Source organism: Hemicordylus capensis, chromosome 3 (genome assembly GCF_027244095.1).
Source record: "Hemicordylus capensis ecotype Gifberg chromosome 3, rHemCap1.1.pri, whole genome shotgun sequence".
NCBI classification, from domain to species: Eukaryota; Metazoa; Chordata; class Lepidosauria; order Squamata; family Cordylidae; genus Hemicordylus; species Hemicordylus capensis.
In genome coordinates this window covers 176616724-176630076 of record NC_069659.1, presented here as the reverse complement: position 1 = coordinate 176630076, position 13353 = coordinate 176616724, and the positions used below count along the sequence as shown (strand labels likewise).

At 41.2% G+C, this 13353-nt stretch overlaps 1 long non-coding RNA gene across 1 annotated transcript; it reads left to right on the top strand.

Annotated features, from left to right (window-relative positions):
* The first annotated feature begins 4822 nt into the window (after window positions 1–4822).
* On the top strand, window positions 4823–13086 carry LOC128352090 (uncharacterized). The gene is made up of 2 exons (XR_008320200.1): window positions 4823–4978; window positions 12627–13086. It is a non-coding gene; the product is annotated as an uncharacterized LOC128352090 (long non-coding RNA).
* Window positions 13087–13353: the final 267 nt, after the last annotated feature.

The following is a 13353-nucleotide window of genomic DNA, read 5'->3' as shown; positions in this document are numbered from 1 at the left end:
ACCAATGAGTTTTATTTAGATTATTTGTTGTCAAATTGTAAAGACTCAGTGTCTTGGAATGTGGCCATGCTCTGTTATGTAGTTTGTAAAATTTGCAAAGAATTCACCATCTAATTACTGTCGGTAGCTGTTATCTGTTTATTGTTGCTGGTCAGTGACCGAAATAGAGATATCTGTCTATCTATCCCTGTCCCCAAAGGACACACAACCTAAAAAGAAACATAAGGCATCCCTCCAGTGGTTGCTGACACCAGTTAAAGCCACTGGAGTGACACCATGCTGAGTTTGAAAAGGGACAATTGCTCGCTCCCTGCAATTAGTGGTAAGAGAATCATCACTTCTAAAGGTGCCTCTTTTTTCAGGTAGCAGTGGTCGTAAGAAGAGATAGTCAGCAAGCACATGAACATAACTGACTGAGCAATTGAACTGGTGCACCAGAACCCTATCTACATCATGTCCCTGATGGAGCTGAAGTGGAAAATATCCTAGAAATAATTTGCTGAAACTCAAAGGGCCAAGAGATGTGTGATGAGATGAGGCTGGTGTGTGTTTAAAGAATGTTTAGTGCTATGTGGTTGTTTGGGTTTGGAATGTTACCTGGGCAAGAAGGGGTTATATCAAGAGTCCAGCAGAGAAAAGCCCTACAGCCAAGACTGAGAAACCTTAGTGGAGGGAGGGAGGGAGGGAGAGTTTTAAAATGTTCTGTTAGAAAGCAGTTAGAGTTCAGTTGAAGTGAGCAGTTGCAATGGAACTGTGTAAAAATGTCTGATGTACAGCCTAGGGCAAAAGCTGGGGGGAAAGTGGGATTGAGTACTGTCCTGTGTAAAATATGTTAAAAGTAGACCAGCTGTAAGAGCTGTGGAGAAAAACAGCTGAAAAAGCAAGATTCATATAAAAGTTGTATATCCTTTTGGATCTCTCAGCGGCTTTCAATACTATCGACCATAGTATCCTTCTTAAAGGATACTTCTTACCTATAAAGTCCTAAACAACTTAGGCCCTGGGTATTTAAGAGAACGTCTTCTTTGCCATGAGCACCAATGCATGTTAAGATCATCTGAAGAGGTTTGTCTGCGGTTGCCGCCAATTCGTTTGGTGGCTACTCGGGAATGGGCCTTCTATGTTGCTGCCCCTGGACTTTGGATTGCACTCCCTATTAGGGATGTGCAAAATGATTTGGGCACAAAACAATTTGTATGTGAATCTGGTTAATTCGGGTGATTTGTAGACAAAACAAATCACCCCTGTCCTCAATTGCCCAGATTTGGGTACAAAACAAATCACACCCGATTCGGATCCGAAAAATTTGGAGATTCGGACCTCCATTTAATAATATTTTGGACTCCCATTATTCCCTATGGGAAAAATGCTTAGAGATGCACAAACTTCAGAAATTCTTTAAAGATCACCCCTTTCACCAATTTACATATTTGAAATATGGATGGTACAGGCACCCATTGGGGCACTACCACCTGACCCACTCTTCTGCCCCTGAAACCCGCTTTGCCCCAAATCTGCCCCAAAGACATGTCAACCTCAAACATCATTTAAAAATCACCCCTTTGCCCAATTTCTTTGAAGTTTGAGTGGTAGCTTCCTTGCACCTACCACAACTCACTCTGGGCCACTCTGATGCCACCCCCCTGGGGAGTTATAACTAAGGCTGCTGAAATCCCCATTATTCCCTATGGGGAACAGCTTAAAAATTCATAAACTACAAAAAATCATTGAAAAATCACCCCTTTGCCCAATTTCTTTGAAATATGGCTGGTAGCTTCCACCCATTGGGAACTACTAACCACTCCACTCTTTTGGCCCTAGGGCCCTTTTTTTTAATCCAAATTGATTTGGATTTGGATTCAAAAACTTCAGGTACAAATAGAATCTGGGGTGATTAGGAGGGTCAGTTTTGGACCCAAAACAATTCAGGGGTGTTTCTATTTGGGTACAAATCAAAACAAAAATATCAATTCATGCTCACCCCTGTTCCCTATTAAAATAAGAACCTCCCGATCTCTGGCAACTTTTTAAAAGGCACTGAAAACACATTTATTCACTGAGGCTTTTAATTAGATTCATAGTTTAAAATTTTTAAATGTTTCTAATGTTTTAAATGATTTCAATTGTTAATTGATTTGATGTTTTAAATGATTTGAATTGTAAACCACCCAGAGATGCAAGTTTTGGGTGGTACAAAAATATTTTAAATAAAATAAATATATGCCTGAAGTATATGAGAATATATGGTAATGTTCAAAACAGTCCTGTAACTAAGCAAGTAAACTATCCTACTTTCTAAGTAGAGAACCAAGCTCTAACTTCAGAACTTATAATTAATAAACTTCTATTTTATTCATCTTTAAGGAATATGTGAGTAATATAGTCTGTACCCCCCTGCCTAAAACACTGTGGTACCTCAGCAGAAGATCTTTACATACTTCAACCCTATATATTTATACATAGAATTTAAATGGTGGCAGAAAAATAAAGGAACTATGAGAAGAATAAAAACCTGAGTATGCAAATACTCGCATTCTAGAACCCTACCCCACCCCTGAAAACAGGGAATAAGAAACTAAAGACGGAGAAATTCCACTCATGAATGAGAGATCTGAAAAATTATTCTAAAATGTCAAGAGAGGCACCTTACTGCTATTTGGTGGCAGCAACAGTGGTGTAATTTTCCTCTTCCTTTTCCATTTATACAGTGCCTTTGCAGGCAGTGGCAGCAACAGCAATGCTGAAAGTGCTAGGCCTCTTCCTGGCAGCTGGCTCCATGCAGCTGCCACGTTTGTTTTTTGGAATGCCCCAGAACAGTGCTTTTTCATCATCCTTAGGGGACTTCCAGGGACAGAAAGAAAACTGGACATTGCTAGAAGCCAGGAAGATGCTTGGTGCTTCCAGTGCTGCTTTGCTGAAAGAAGTAAAAGCATAATTTTAAATTATTCTTATTTATAATTATTCATAGTTGGCTGAAGAAGAGTTCCCCTAGCGTCTGAGTAATTCCTCTAGCCAAAGTGTAATTCTTCCAGAATTGACTTGGTGCCTTTGCTGTAGACACACAACTTGGATTCATATGTGTGTAAGTCACAAGCCCATGCAAATGTGGTAACAAAGGCCCAGGGCATTTTGGCAATGGCTTCTTCAGAGGTACTACAAAACTATTAACAATTGTATATAAATATGCAGTGTAAAGTTATTCCATAAATATCACATCCACAGTACAGACTGAATGAATTGCAATTGTTACAGCCTAAAATAAAATGAATATATAAAAATGAAAGAAATACATGAAACAGACCACATCATGAACTGATAAAAAGGACCCTTTACAGAATAAACACAAGCTCCATGTAAGATAATTTTGAAAACAGCTATTTATACCAATACTATTTCAGCAGAAAATAGGATTTTTAAAATAAAATATACACTATACGACAAAAAACAAGAATGTGGTTATATGGTCACCAATAACATTTTAAATGCTTGTAAGAAATTTAAGGATACTTTAGTGAGTTCAGAAATGAAAAATGGAAGGATCTCTAATGCCTTACGGCAATTTTGGAAACAAGACCAAGTAACTCAGAACTTCAAATCTCAGGAGAAATGTGGTTGAGAAAATTTTGGAATGAAATTCTGAATGAGTGAGAAGTGGGCAAGTGGTGTGCAAATTGGAGCATATGCCTTAAACAATGTCCATATCAGATGTTTGGTTATATGGTGGATTATACATTATATCTTCCAGCCACCAGAATTCAAAAGGCAGTTGTGCATGGCAAAACAAAAAATTATTAATGCTTTAAATCATTTAGGAATGAATCAAAAGGTAGCGTCCTGGCAGATGAATAGCTTTACAGATTGTCGCTTCTGCCGTTTGGAGCCCAGAAGTGGTGGCAATCCAGCATAAGACACCTGTTCCCTTTTGACCTTGCCAGAGAGCTTTCATTGCTCACGTCTGTATATGAAATCCAACTTTTGATGTCATCTTGGATATTCTTAAATTATATTATGATATGTCTGGGCTATTTGTGATGGAGTTGTGCTAGGAAAGGTCTTTCCCCCGTCCCTTTGATGATCTCTTTTGATATCTATTCTGTTCCAAAGCCAGGTGGCCTTTATGTTAGATTTCATTTGAAGTGGTTTCACTTATGTGTCATCTGAACCAGATGCCAATATATTTCCCATTGTGCCACTTTTCTAGTACCACTTCTGTATTCTCAGTGAGTTTGAACTGTGCAGAGACCAAAACCTATTGTTACACCTGTTAATTTGCCAGTAAATAAAAGAATGGTTGGTGCCCCCACAAAATGATACTGTACAGATGAAATAAAGCTAATGAATTTCATTCTTCTCTAAACAACTTTCGAGAACAGAGGGAATGGAAATGGTTTTTTATACCATCATCAGTTCACACTGATGTGAGCTGCGAGAATGCACAGCACAGGGACAGCATAGCTATGAAAGAACCAAGCAAAGTGGAGCTGACACCATGTCCATCACTTTTCTTGCTTGCTTGATTAGTCAATGGGTGCAGGGAATGTCCTGCTTCTTCAGCTGTTCCAACAACATTCAGCAACACTCTCACTCACTCACTCTCTCTCTCTCTCTCATAGAACTTTTCTCCCACAGTCCTCTTCTTCCTGGCTGTTCAACCCTCCCTTTTATCCAGTTCCAAAGGATAACTAACTATTAACCAATCAGGGAGTTTCTACCCTCAGGCATCCAGAACCTTCCGTCTCTGCCTGGAGACAACCAATCATAACACATGGTAGTTTTCCCTCCAAAACTCTGCAGCAGACAACTTTTACCTCAGACTTGGCTATTAGAGGTTGCTAGCTTTTAACCCCTCCGAGCCTGGAGGGGACACAGAACAAACAAATAAATAAAAGAAAAGAAAAGAAACCACAAGACATAATGGGAATGAGGCATTCCTTTACACCTACCCATAGAAAACTGATACATATGAACATTGCTAAAGGTAGTTAACCATACTCAGGTAGCTCACTAATTACTAGGTTGATGATATTCCCATCTGCATTAATTAGTTTTCAGTTCTTCTAAGGAGTATTGTGCAATTTGCTTAAAACCCTTTAGCACTTTCTGATCAAAAAGAGGACCTCTCTAGACTTTGTGTGTCCATCAGCACTATGAGTCAGTCCCCCTATTGCTTAGCCCCAGTGCCAGTTTAATGCCATCTGAAAATGTTGGCTGCCCCCATGCTCCACTGGTCCCATTCCTTCCATGCCTAGGTACCATCCTCTTCCTCACATGGTCCATTGCCACCCCTGACTGCTTGCATGGCATGGAGTGGCTACTTGGGATCTCTGTTATTGCCTGCTGCACTATTAAGCTGGAGGTGGCAGCAGCTCTCTCCGTTCCTGTCCTCTGAGCATCAGGAGGGAAAGGAAGCTAGTCGAAGGGATAGAGGGAGAGGGCTGCCACCGCCACTAGCTTAAAGGCACAGCAGCTGGCAACCGAGCACCCAGGCAGCCAGCCCATGCTTCCTCCCACTGGGCAAGCCATACAGACAACGGGTGGCATCGGCAATGATGGCTCCTGGGTGGGATGAGGCAAGGGCAATGAGGGGTAGGGCAGCATCAGTACTGGCACCTGCCTGAAGTGACACTAGCATCTGTGACCAGAGGCACCTGATGGGCAGTGGGAGGTGGGCAGGGGTGGGAGCACATTCTCTTGCCCCCAAAAGTACCTCCAAAAGGTACACACACAGACACACATACAGTTCATGGCAGGTTATTCTCTCACTTCCCAGCCCTTCAGTAAGTTCAGTTCCCAGTAAGCGAATATAAGTCCACCCATGTAAAACTGCCTAATCCTTGAGGTCATCTACTGAGGCTCTGCCAGAAGTATGGTGAATGAGCATGAGGGACATTTCCTTTTGTGTGGTGGTTCTGAAACACAGTTGCTCATCTCTTATTTATCATATTTGTACATCTTTTGGTCGGGAGCTATACTCACCTTTTCCAATTTTAGGCATATTTTTAAAAAGAGAAAATGGGCTTCTGAATGCTTCTGTTTTTGTATACCTTTCCATAGTTACTGTGCATTTGATTGTGCTTTTAGATGGGTTGTTCTTTTAGGATTTTGCTAGAAGAGTGGGATAAAAATGCTGACAATAAATAAATCCATGTTTGATTTTTAACAGTGTGCAGTCAAAAAGCAGAAGGTCTGTTTTCAGCGGCAGGGGTGGGAGGGATATGGTGAAGTATTTATATGAACAAATACAACAATGCCATTAAGATTGGATGGAATCTTGCTTCATATCACCAATTTAGAATTTCTACAAATTGGTCTTTCTGTAGCCTATAGCAGCACTAATTGCTTTGAAAGTTGCCTGCTCTAAGTAACAATTATTTGTGTAAGTTTTCACCTTTCAGAATAAAATGAGACCTTCATGATGAAAGAGAATTTGTGCTCTGTACAGATCATTTGCTTAAATATGGAGGATAGCCGCCAACTTTGGGTTTTTTTGCAAGTGAGATTATTAATTTCTCTGGGTAACAGCAGAAGGGGATGAATATTGGCTGCTTGAGTGTAATGACAGCTTAACATTCCTTTGAAACACATCATCAAGAAGTACTGTGCAGCTTGCTTTTGAATGGTGTCATCCTAACTGACATTTGAGTTGAAATAATGAGATTACCTAATCTCTTTAAAATCACCAAAATAAAATCTGTAGATTAGGGATCAGCAACTAAATGGCCAAGGCCAAATCTGACTCAATTAGTATCACAAATTACTCTGCAAATTTGCCAACTCCGTGACAACAGAGATGTGTGGAGGGCAGGGTGAGGACTTGCTGGTAGGCCACATTGGGAGATAGAGGAAGAACTCTTAACCCATCATCCTTCATTCTGCTTCAAAACTAGCCATATGATCACTATATTTGTCATTTGAAGCCTCCACTTTGCCAGAAGAATAAAATATTCCCAGTTAACATCTTTGGGTGTTTCCAGATGGAGAAATACAGCATTTGAAAATGCAAGTTCTTTTCAGTTATCTACTCCACATCCAGATGATGGACTTCCCTGCCGCACAATTTCACAGTGCCATCTGCTGACCATCTTGTGATGAAAACTGCATCTTTGAGACGACTTGAATAATACTCTTTGGGTATCTCAAAAAAACGTGAATTTCATCATGAATTGTCAGCAAATGGCAAGGAGATGGTGCTGCAAGATTGCACCATGGGAAAGTATGTCTTTTGGATGTGGAGCATATAAATGGAAATAACTTGCATTTCCAAATGCAGTAATTATCTGTCTGGAAACATTCTGAGAAACCACGTATTTGCCAGATGCTTCGACTTGTGGTTTAGCAACCAATAAAGCAAACACAGTATTTGGCAGACCTTATTCACTTCTGGGCCACTTGAAAACAGATGTGAAGATAAAGTCTGCATTTCAAGGCTGGCTTGTTAAGGATGTGTGATAAGGCAGACCTCTCAGAAGGTGGATTGACAGAAGCAGCAGTGGTCATCTGCATCAGCTGGCTTCCCATGCCTCCACATCCAGTGATGCCGCTTAACAGGCAGTGGCAGCACTGCCACTACTTTGCCTCTTCATGCTCCCATGGCTTTTGAAAAGGCACATGATGGGAAATAGAAAGAGGTGTGGTGAAGTAAAGTGGTGGGATAGATAGGAGGAAGAGGCCGAATGACAGCAGCAGCAGACAGGGAAAGGAAGGGAGAACCCTTCCTTTCCCTGAATCATGGGGAGGCAATGGTGACTGGAGGTGGGGAGTGGTGTGTGGCATGCAGTGTATTGTGTACACTGCGTAGCACCAGGGGCAGAATAGGGGTTGGCAGAGGAATGATGCCTCACTATACTGCCTCAGTCATGGCTGAGACAGGGCCTTCTGGGTTTGAACATAACATATATAATTGTCCTGAATGCTCGCATCAACTTTCATTCTGATATCTCAGTCTTCCTCAGATTGTTGTGTAGTGTTTTACATAGTTGCTGGCTCTCTGGTGGGAGCAAGAGGTTAATCTGGGAGAAGGGTTAGATGGGGGGTTGTCCTTGTGACAGTGAATGTCGCCGTAAATGTACACACATTCCTGAGATCTAAGTCTTGAATAGTTTTGTCATCTTGCACTTTGCTTTCCCTTCCAGCTTTTGAAAATAGTTGCGCGGGTCAGAGAACTGCACTTGAGGTGTATATTCCTGCCCTGAATATGTATATCAAGTTCCATTCCAGTGTTTCATGTTCCATGGCATTCTTATTGCTTTACAAATAAACTTAGAAGTATGGTGCTGAACAGCTGGGTTAAACTAAATCAGCCATATTTTGCCTGGCTTCTGCCCAACACTGTATATTGGACAATAATAAGGGAAAAATGATATATGTTTATTTTTAGGGATGTGAAAATCAATTTGACTCAAATCTCAGTGATTTGAATTTGAAGCAAATCACCTCTTTAAAGGGAAATTTAATTTGAATTCTATTTGAGAGCCATTTGGCACCTTTATAAATCATTCAGGCCCCCGATTGGTTAAAAAGGTGCCAAAACAGGGCCAGATCAATTCAAGTCTGATTTGCATTCAAACTGAATTTTTGAACCAGATTCAAATTTGATTCAAATTCAAAATGAATTTTCAGAATTCAATTCAAATTCAAAATGAATACAAAAATTCATTTCGTGCACATCTCTGTTGATTTTAGTGTAAAATCAAATGCATAGTTCATACATATCTTGGCTGCTGATGGGCTTCTTATGCTGAAAGAGTGGTGGAGCAGCCATCCTCATGCAGGCAGAGTCACTAATAAGTCCGGTCCACCACATGATTATACAGCAGAACCTACATATGATTTCCCCCCACTTTTGTGGAGCATGTTCATAGGGCCCCCATTCAGTCAGGTGACCAGATGGATAATGAAGCTCACATAATATGTATAGTGATATGGAAAGGTGTCTCATCAGTCCAGTCACTGGAAGCTGCTTCTTGCAAAGCTGTGTATGAACGGGAGTTTATCAAGCCACTAACTGGTCACCGTTCATATAACTGGTAGGTATGTACATGGAATCGGTGGGGTGCAGCTCAAAGGTGGGGGGATACCTTTAAGGGTGGGGGAGGGTGCTCTTACCCCTCTGGTGGTCACATTTCCCCCACTGGTGCTGCACTTTAAAAGGGCCCAGCAGGGCGGCAGCATACCTCCCTGCTGCCCCATTGGACTGGAGGTGACCGGAAGTACCTGGCACATGTGCACACGTCGGCTGGTTGAACACATTTCGATTTGTGCACATCCCTAATAATTGGTGGGCTATGTATTTGGCTTGGTGGGTTGTGAGCTGTGCAGGTCTTCTGTCTGTAATCCGGGCTATGATTTGTCTGTTGGAAGTAGTCCTAATGAAATAACTGTGGAGATCCTTTGCTCAGATTCTGAAATTCCTGTCTTTTTAACTGCTGTAGTTGCATAGGATTACAGTTAACATGTGCTTATTTTTCCCCCTAACTCAATTAGACATCATGCTGTTTCTGGCGACCCAAATCATGCCCTGCTTTTGCCCCTCCCCTTTCCCTCTACCTTAGCAAACTCAACAGTTGGGGCCACACACAGGACATGTTTGACAGAGCAACAATGCAGATGCCAAGGCTTGGAATTAATTTTTAACTGCAACATCTGTGTCTGTCAAGGCTGTTTGCTGATTTCTTGGCTGGCTGCTGCATCTGTGACCCCTTTGCTGGCTATGCTAATGGGTTTGTAAATGCTGGTGGTACTCCCGTGAGGGAAGTGGACTGCCGAGAGGCTGGCTGAACTTTCTTGTCCCTGGATTTTATTTTTGCTTTGACTGACCTGTAACTGAAGGAAATTGCTCCTTATTAGAGCGGCAGACCCTGAAGACATCCTCACAAATATTGTTTACATGGTAAATCAATAACGCCAAAAGTTTCCCAGGAGAGTAATGGACAAATCCATAACTGTGCAAGTACTTTAATTCAAGCCAGTATCTATCCCATATTCCAGGTGACTTATCACCTTAAGCGGCACAGCAGGGAAATGCTTGACTAACATGCAGAAGGTTCCTTGTTCAAATCCCCGCTGGTATGTTTCCCAAACTATGGGAAGTTTCCCAAACTATGGGAAAAACCTATATCAGGCAGCAGTGATACAGGAAGTTGCTGAAAGGCACCATCTCATATTGCGCAGGAGGAGGCAATGGTTAAACCCCTCCTGTATTCTACCAAAGACAACCACAGGGCTCTGTGGGTGCCAGGAGTCAAAATCAACTTGACAGCACACCTTACCTTACCTAATAGCCTGCCATTATTTTTTTGCTAGTACAATGGAGTAGTAATATTGCACCTAGATTTCACTTTCCTGAGAAATTCTTATCAAAACCATGTGACACCTGTTTCTATCCCCAATAAGGAATCTCCATATTTGGGCTGAGTGGTTTTTTTTGTTTTGTTTTTAACGAAAATGTCTGTGGTAACTGTAAACCTGAGTCTGTATCTGGCCACTTCACTAGTCACTAGGATATCCAGTGCTGGAAAGAGGCAAGTGAAATCTGAAGAACAGCATGGCAGCCTCACAACTACAGGTTATGCCAAATAAATTTTAGTCTTTAAAAAAACCACTGAACTGTTTTGGGTACAACACACTAACTAAGCTACTGCTCTGGAAGCAACAGCGATGTTTTCTGTGAGTCCCAGGTAATAAATGTGTGGAGTTCCCCTGTGAAATTGGAATATTTCTCCTACAAGAAAATGAATTTTCTGCGAGGCAGCTGACATGCTGTTTATAACAGGATTGTAGTATTTTAGGAGAGTACTACTGGGTTATGGGGAAAACTGAGCATTAGAAATATGAATACAATTTCATGACTTCCCCAGTAGGTGGCAGTCATAGAGCCTATTTTTCCCCCTCCATCTCACTTTTATTCATATTCTGAGGGAACTATAGAAGCATGGTGAGCAATAGGAGAAGAAAGGAGCAAATAGAACTTTTCCTGCCATTTTGCATAAATGAAAATTACAATCCTGCACAAGCCCAACAAAACTGAACCCTTTAACTGATCAGTGGAGTTAGGCAGGAAATGAAACACACTGAACAGCAAAACATGTTCTAAGCAGGGTGGATCTAAAGCAGGATGGACGTTTAAATTAAAATATTCCTTGATGACATTTGAATTGCGACCCCCCCGCCCCCGTCCCTCAATAGAATGGCAAAAAAGAGGAGTTTTTAGCAAACTGGTAGAATTTTAATAAGATGTTTGCAGTTAAATGAGAAAAATCCCTGAAAGATTCCCCCTGTATTAATATTAGTATTATTTACATACTATGTAAATGATTAAGTGTATTTTTGTTCGATTTCTGGTTTTTAAAAAAATTTGACTATGTAATTATGTATCACACCCTTATTACTTTTGTTGTTTGTTTAGCTGAATTAAAGGAGAGAGAGAGAAACAGATAAAAAATACATCCACTTTACACTTGGGCTTCCCTTCAGCAGGTCCAAATTTCCAAGCATTGCCAATCTTGCACAAATGTCTTGTAAATTCTGGTGGGTAAAATATACATTTTGAAATGAAAACAAACTAAACATTTTACTCCACAGGATTGTTACAAAGAAATATACTGGTGTGTCCCAGAGAAATCTGCAATTCCATGCAGACTTTCTAGAGAGTAAGTCCCATTGCACTGAATGGAATTTACTTCTGAGTAAACATCCTTAAATCATCTTGCTAGTAATGCAGTAATCAGATTAGTAATAGGCCTGCCACTTTTACCTTTCCCATGGAGAACATTGTAGGATTTTAATGGCGAAGAGCATGTGATATTGTGTGCTACGTGGAACCATAATAATTCCACTTCCGATAATCCCATCTCCAATTGTGCAAGAGCTTTGAAGGGCCAAAATTTCCACAGTCAAAAAGTGTGTTCTACCCAGGTTTGGGATCTGCGTGTGCTCCTGTGCTCTCAGCAGCGTTGAGGAGGGGTGTTGTCTGGAGGGACAGGAAGGTTTTCCAGTCTTTCCTCCGCCTTCCTGAATGGTTGTATGAATGCCCTCAATCACTGCTACCCAGGTTCCCCTCCTATCTTGCTTCCACACAACTGAAAATGGGGAGCATGCACGGTTCCCAAACCTGGGTAGAACACAGTTGTTGATTGTGTGAATTACCTCCAAGTTTGGAAAGGACCTTAGACCATTTCACACATCAGCCTTTCAGTTGATATCCTCAAGTTCCATGTTTTTGTTGTCAGTTGTCTTTCCCATACCTTTTAGACTTTGATTATCCATCCTTGTGGATGCAGGAAATTATGGCTATTCTTTGGAAATTGTTCTTTCTGAGGCATAATGTCTTCTTTCCCATAGCAAAGTAGAAGCCATAGACATTTTCTCTCTTTTTTTCTCATAGAAGCAATTTCCACAAACACATTTTGGTTATGGCTAGGAACGCCTTTTATTCTTCAGTCCCTAACCATGCCAGCAATGAAACTCATTTAGTCATAGGTGCATGTCTCCCCATGGTGCCTAATCATGAAGAAACTTCCACTCAGGTCAGTCATAGGAAATCATCCCATAGACTTTCTGAATCCCAAACTTTATCCACTGTTCCCTTCATGAGTGTGAAACATGTTTCCCATCTTGATTTCTCTCAGATCTGGGTGACTTTGAAAACCCAACATCAGGACTTTGATAAAGGGCAAGCTGAGGGCAAATAGAACGGCACATAGATCAAGCAAGATTCAGGGAGTGTTAAGACAAAACCAAAGCAAAATCAGCAGGAGAAACAACAAACAAGAATCATAGCATTACCAAAGAGCTCTCAACATGAATCATCAACCCACCTGTCATCAGCCTCTTCCTCTGCCCTTTCACAGGAAAGCTTGGAGGCTAGGACTAGGACCTGAAAGATCATAAGGCAGAAGACTTCCTGAGACTCAGCAGATTTGTGACTGGATCAGAGATAACCTGGGAAACCTTTGTACCCTGCATTGTATTTCACAGAGGAAAGGTAGAATGTAATGTAATAATTAAAGAAGCACAGAGTCTCAAGCCAGCTTGCATTGCAAGGCATTGCAGGACTAAGTTATGATTTCTGATCTTCCATTGCTACTGTTCTCTTGTCTCTTATTTTAATTATTCCACTGCTATTTAAAAATCAGTTACAGCACTGACACAATAATCATGTTGATTCTGGTAAATATAACTGCAGAACCATTGGTGGTTGGTGAGAAGCTGTAGTTGCTGCCACTGAGCAGTGACTGCGACGAAATGGAGGAGGCCCTTGTAATTTTCATTGGATTTTGCAGGAAACAGTAAGGTCAGCACTAGTGTCTTGCACAGGGTCAACTGAGGGCATTAGTGGGGTGATGGTAACCTTGC